Here is a 6,483-nt window from a genome sequence, read left to right as displayed (position 1 = left end):
TTCTTTAGGTATGAAAATACTGTATGTGAAAATGCAGAGGAGAATTCAGTATTACCTTTCTATATCTTTTGTGCCCTAATACCACAAACTCTGTTGCTTGAATATGAGGGATTTATATTTCTATAGTTAGGGACTTCTGTATCCTTCATAGGACTCTCTAGGCTGAAGTGATGGTGGTGACAAATTGTGTTTTGATTTGGAAACTGTAGGAAAGGTTTTTTTGTTTTTCATTTTCCATATTCTTTAGGGCTTTGTTACATTCTTAATGGTTACAATCTCTTCTGTTTTTTTTTTCTTTAAACTTCTACTACATTTTTAGTAGATTAAGTAATTCTTTGTCAATGTGACTGTTCATTTGTGTTTGGTGAGCAAGTGTGTGCATATTTCTAGGTGCACATGTGACATGACCTTGTTCTGGAGATCAGAGACCAGCTTGGACTTGATTGTCCCTTTGTCATTTGGGCTCTGGGAAACAAATAATGTTTGATAACAGGATTGCTGTCAAGCATCTTTGGTATGTGAGCCATCTTGCAGTCTGTTAATTATTTTATTAATGTAAATTCATTATACACAATTTTCTTTTTCTTATTTATTTATTTATTAAAGATTTCTGCCTCCTCCCCGCCACTGCCTCCCATTTCCCTTCTTCTCCCCTGATCAAGTCCCCCTCCCTCGTCAGCCCAAGAGCAATCAGGGTTCCCTGCCCTGGGGGGAAGTCCAAGGACCACCCACCTCCTTCCAGATCTAGTAAGGTAAGCATCCAAACTGCCTAGGCTCCCACAAAGCGACAGTTACCCTGATACCAAAACCACACAAAGACCCCTCCAAGAAAGAGAATTACAGGCCATATCACTCATGGACATCGATGCGAAAATCCTCAACAAAATATTGGCAAACCGTATCCAAGAACACATTAGAAAAATTATCCATTATGAACAAGTAGGCTTCATCCCAGAGATGCAGGGCTGGTTCAACATATGCAAATCTATCAATGTAATCCACCATATAAATAAACTGAAAGAAAAAAACCATATGATCATTTCATTAGATGCTGAAAAAGCATTCGACAAAATTCAACACCCCTTTATGATAAAAGTCTTGGAGAGATTAGGGATACAAGGGTCATACCTAAATATAATAAAAGCTATTTACAGCAAGCCAACAGCTAACATTAAATTAAATGGAGAAAAACTCAAAGCCATCCCACTAAAATCAGGAACACGACAAGGATGTCCACTCTCTCCATACCTCTTCAATATAGTGCTTGAAGTTCTAACAATAGCAATAAGACATCATAAGTGGACCAAGGGGATTCGTATTGGAAAGGAAGAAGTGACATTTTCGTTATTTGCAGATGATATGATAGTATACATGAGCGACCCCAAAAACTCTACAAAAGAACTCCTACAGCTGATAAATGCCTTTGGTAATGTGGCAGGATACAAGATTAACTCCAAAAAATCAGTTGCCTTCCTATACACTAAGGATAAGAAAGCAGAGAGGGAAATCAGAGAAGCATCACCTTTCACGATAGCCACAAATAGCATAAAATATCTTGGGGTAACTCTAACCAAGGAAGTGAAAGATCTATTTGACAAGCACTTTAAGACATTTAAGAAAGAAATTGAAGAGGATACCAGGAAATGGAAGGACCTCCCGTGCTCTTGGATTGGGAGGTTCAACATAGTAAGAATGGCAATTCTACCAAAAGCAATCTATAGATTCAATGCAATCCCCATCAAAATCCCTTCAAAATTCTTCAAAGATCTGTAGAAGACAATAATCAGCTTTATATGGAAAAACAAAAATCCCAGGATAGCCAAAACAATCTGATACAATAAAGGATCGTCTTGAGGAATTATCATCCCTGATTTCAAACTCTATTACAGAGCTACAGTATTGAAAACAGCTTGGTGTTGGCATAAAAATAGAGAAGTCGACCAATGGAATCGAATAGAAGACCCTGACTTTAACCCACAACCTATGAACACCTGATTTTCGATAAAGGAGCTAAAAGTACACAATTTCTTAAAGCAACTTTTTCAGTATATCCTATATTTTGAACATATATATGCTAATCTTTCCCATTACTACTTCACTTTTCTGCTATCTCTTTTTTTCCCAGTCTCCCTTCTTCTTTTATATCACTATCTCTCACACATACAAACACCTAAGCTAACAAATACACACATACACTATCAAAATAATATGCACACAGAAGAAAACAAAGATCATCTAATCATGAGAGCATAGAAAAATATTAATGCCATGAGAGGAATAGATAAATAACGATTATCAGGAAAACAGATATTAGTATGTCCAATGGTGTAAATCAGAAACTCCAATACAGTCGAGGTATAGAAAGAAAAGAAAACAAACTAACAAAAATCTAACACATAAAGAAAATTCAACAAAATGATAGAAATTAATAGCATTTAATAATAATCATGTGAGCACAATTTAATAAAAATTATACACATATTGTTGGACTAGGCTAAAAAACAATACCCAACTGTCTGTTTTCTCCAAGAAACACATCTAACTGTTAAAAATATACATGTGCTGAGAGTCACGTGATGGAAGCAAATCTAACAAGGAAATGGGGATCCAAACCAAGCTGTCACAGTTCTGTTGATATCTGTTACATTAGAATTTAAACAACGCTGAATCAAACATATAATGGCAGCCATAAAGGAGATGATTCACCAATAACAATTCCAAATGCATACACATCAAACTTTGGGACACAAGGTTTACATAACAAACCTGGATAGATGGTGAGAGATGGTGAGAGGCCCTGCTGGTTAGAGCTTTCAATCTACCATAGCCTGACAGCAGTCTCTGAGCTTGGCAACATGGAGGAGTCCCTCCAACACACATGCCTCCCTAGTGGAAGGCACCCTTTTCTATCTTTAACCTTATTTGGAACTGTCTCCTGTCCTAAATGTCTAATTTGTATTTAATGTAACTATTAACACAGTTCTTTGCAGAAGATTTTTTTTCTAATTACCAAAATGGTAATTAGATATTTTACTAGGACCTATTTGATAGGACCGTCCTGCAACCTATGATAACTAAGACTTGTGCTGGGAACATTATGATAGGATTGTTCTGTATAATGCAAATTATGTGATGAATCAGTCACTGTCCCCATCCTTTATATCTCCCCTCTCTGCAAACTGAAATTCTGAGGCCTCCCAGAAACTTCTTCACAGAAGGCTATTTCTGTCATGTTCACAGGCAATCCAAAGCTCCAAGTTGCTGCTTCTGCCCCTGTCACTTTTGAGTGGTGACCAATGGACTGAAAGGAAAAATGCCCTGAACTAACAGGAAAAAGAACATTAATGATGGTGTATTTTAACAAAAACCTTTAAGGAATCACAATTTAGGTGACTCATGAGTAGGTTCCATCATATCAGAAGACTATGATTAGCAAGGTTTACCCCAAAAGTTCTTTGTCCTACGTTACAGTGGAAAAAGAGAAGAATTCATCTTCAGTCACATTTTGTGCATTAGATGTGTACATTACATTTTCTATATGAGAAAAAATCAGCTCCTTTCATGAAATGGGGGGAGAAACGTGGGCCTCCTAGTATGAACAATCTCAGTATAGAACATCCTCAGTAATTTAGATGACAGTCGTAATTTCTGCACAGGGAAACAGCAAGTTCTCTTGGTCTTTTTGAACTTGATATAAAATGACAAGTAATGGAGTAGATTAATGTTTCCCTTAAGGTAGGCTAGGTCTAGAAAATGATAGTCTTAATTTTAGGCAGGTCTAAAGTTCTAAGTAATGTAAGAAGGTTTAGCTTTTCTATTGAAAAAGGAATATAATGTCCAACTGAAAAAATGTATTAAATAGCTATTATATCTTACAATCACAAAAAATAGAGAACATAAATGTATGATAGTGTTCCATCAAAGCTGTAGCCTGTGTTTTCAAGTATCTCTCGCAGTCTGTCCTACACCCCCTTGCTGGAGAGGGCACTGTCCATGGAAGCACATTTGGTGTCTGCACTCTGTGCTGCTGCTGAACCCTGTGGAAGGTGCAGATGACATGACGACACCTGGTTCCTCTTAGCACCAGTCAGTTTGATAAGTGCTGCATAGTAAATTTAAATTTTTACCCACTTTAAAATGTAAAAATAAAATCTTTGAGTAAGTCTTTAGAATATATTTTACTTTAATAGCACATTTGGTTTGTTATACATTACCACTGCACATAAATATAAATGCAATTCAAAGGTAATACTTGTAAAGTGGGACTTTTCATAAAGGACAGGTGATTGAGTCTTAGTGAGCTCATAAGCAAAATTCATGAAGGATAGCATGTTTTAAATACAGGACGTATAGTTATTTTCTTAATGTCAACATTTTTTAATGTAGTCTCTTTCTGGGAGTGGAGTAAAAAGTCATTATTTTCATTTTTGTGCAACGTTCTAAATTTTTTTTCAATATCCAAAGCTTTTTAATAACAGTAAGATCCAGGGTTAGTAAATTTTGTAGCCGCGGCTGGCCCTTCTGCCTCTGGCATGTTCAAACTTCCAGCCCTTGGAGCGGACATAGGGTTTGGTATGGCTGTGTGGGGTTTTTGGGGCCTTGCCAAAATGCCGGTACACCTCTCTGCCCTTTTGAGGTCCAGAGAGGAGCCTAGTGCCACGGCACTTGGGAGACTCCAAGGCCAGCTGGTCAAAGGTGAGGATCTTAGCCCCAGCCTTGAGGATGCAACTTCGGGCCCGGCTGCTCACCCGCAGGGCACACACCTTCAGTTTGGGCACATCGAGAATCCTCACGTCATCTGTGACTGTCCCCACAACCACAGCCATCTTGTTTTCTTGCCAGGAAGCTTCATCTTTCGGATCATCTGGGACAGGGACAGAGGTGGCCGGTTGGTGCGACTCATGAATAACCCTTTCAGCACAACCTGATTGAATGTGGAGTTGGTTTTCCTGGCCAGAAACCTGTACAGCTTGACCAGCAGCCGCAGGTAGATATCCTGGCTCGTGGGACCCTTGCGCTGAACCTTTCGGTCCTTGTTGTGGTGGATGTCAACACCCATGATGGCGCCTCCTGCAGGGTCTGGTCCAGAAAGCAACATTCTAAATTTTTATTATAAATTATTTATTTTAAAAAAGATTGAAGCACAAGACTTATGAATGTTTTAAGAATTCAGACAGACCTTTAATGAACAGTTGACATTAACACTCTTGGAACTCATTGAGACCACTGAAAGGAAGGAACAGCACCAGACTCATGGTATGGAGGAAGCATTAGCCACATTACACAAATAAAGATTAAAAGAGGGAAAAGCCAGAAAAGAGAGACTGATTTCCCTGATTATCATAAGGATGTCCTAAGAGATATAATGGAAATCAATGAAAATATGAAGAGTCCTGTATACTTTAACCATGATGGTTTCTATTCAGATATGAAAGGTTGGTTCAAAACCAGAAGTATCAACCCTAATCCAACATTAATTTCTGGGAATGCAGAACACTCATTTAAACTCATTATATAATCCCTGAATGGAGCAGGAGTAGAAGGATCTTTCTTGAATATAACTAAGAACATAGGGCACAGTTATTGTCATGTGCAACCCTGTCTGTAGCTTCAGCTGGATACAGACAGAATACTTGGTTTCTATTGTCAGCACCAAGACAGACAAAGTCAAATGTTTATTTGCTTTCAAAAATGGAGCTTCAAGCTCCAATGAGCTTCATGATTTCACATCATGGAGACAGATATTTTCAGTTGCACAATAAACTGACTCGTAGCCAGACCATATTGATTGAAAACAACAAACAAATCCACAAACACTACACAGACAACTGATAGTTCACAATGATCTGTGAATGGCATGGAGACACAGGAGCACTGTGATGGGTTATTTAACAAAGTCTCTACTAATGTTGATCTGAAGTACTGGCTGAGATGAACATCTGCAACGATGTGAGAGCCCACTCTGTTGGAACATATGTGTCCATGTTCTCCTTGTTTTTATCGTGTGTCTGCTAGATAGTGTTTAGTTAATTGACAAGCCGTTTGACAATGGGATTAAATAAGAATGATGATGATGATGATAATGAAACAAAGGTTTTGAAAGAAATTGGTAAGCATACAGTAAGACAAGATAAAAACAAAGATTATGAATGATAAAAATAAAATTGTAATTGTCCTAAGTGGGGAAAATCAGAGCTTTCCTTCTTACATCTTAAAGGAGAAAAGATTGCATGCCCACTCTCTCACTTTTATTCATTGTAACTCTCAAACATGAGTTATTGAAAAGAGGCCAGAGGGAGAAATAAAATGGATATAAAATATCATATGATGAAGTCAAATTACCACACCAAGTTCTTATACTTAGAATACTCTAAACACTAAACCAGATAACTCTTAGATCTGAAAATAGTTTCAGCAAACAGCAGGATATAAACAAAGATCATGATATAAAGTCAACATACAATAATCAATTGGTATTTTGTG

General features: G+C 37.6%; 1 pseudogene; it reads right to left on the bottom strand.

The window, feature by feature from the left end:
* Window positions 1-4,490: 4,490 nt before the first annotated feature.
* Window positions 4,491-5,059, bottom strand: LOC121433269 (annotated as a pseudogene).
* Window positions 5,060-6,483: the final 1,424 nt, after the last annotated feature.

Source organism: Microtus oregoni, unplaced genomic scaffold, assembly GCF_018167655.1.
Source record: "Microtus oregoni isolate MIOR12 unplaced genomic scaffold, Mior012 000002F_ref0000024, whole genome shotgun sequence".
In the NCBI taxonomy this organism is placed as follows: Eukaryota; Metazoa; Chordata; class Mammalia; order Rodentia; family Cricetidae; genus Microtus; species Microtus oregoni.
The sequence above is the reverse complement of the archived record's forward strand: the minus strand, read 5'-3'. Positions and strand labels throughout refer to the sequence as shown.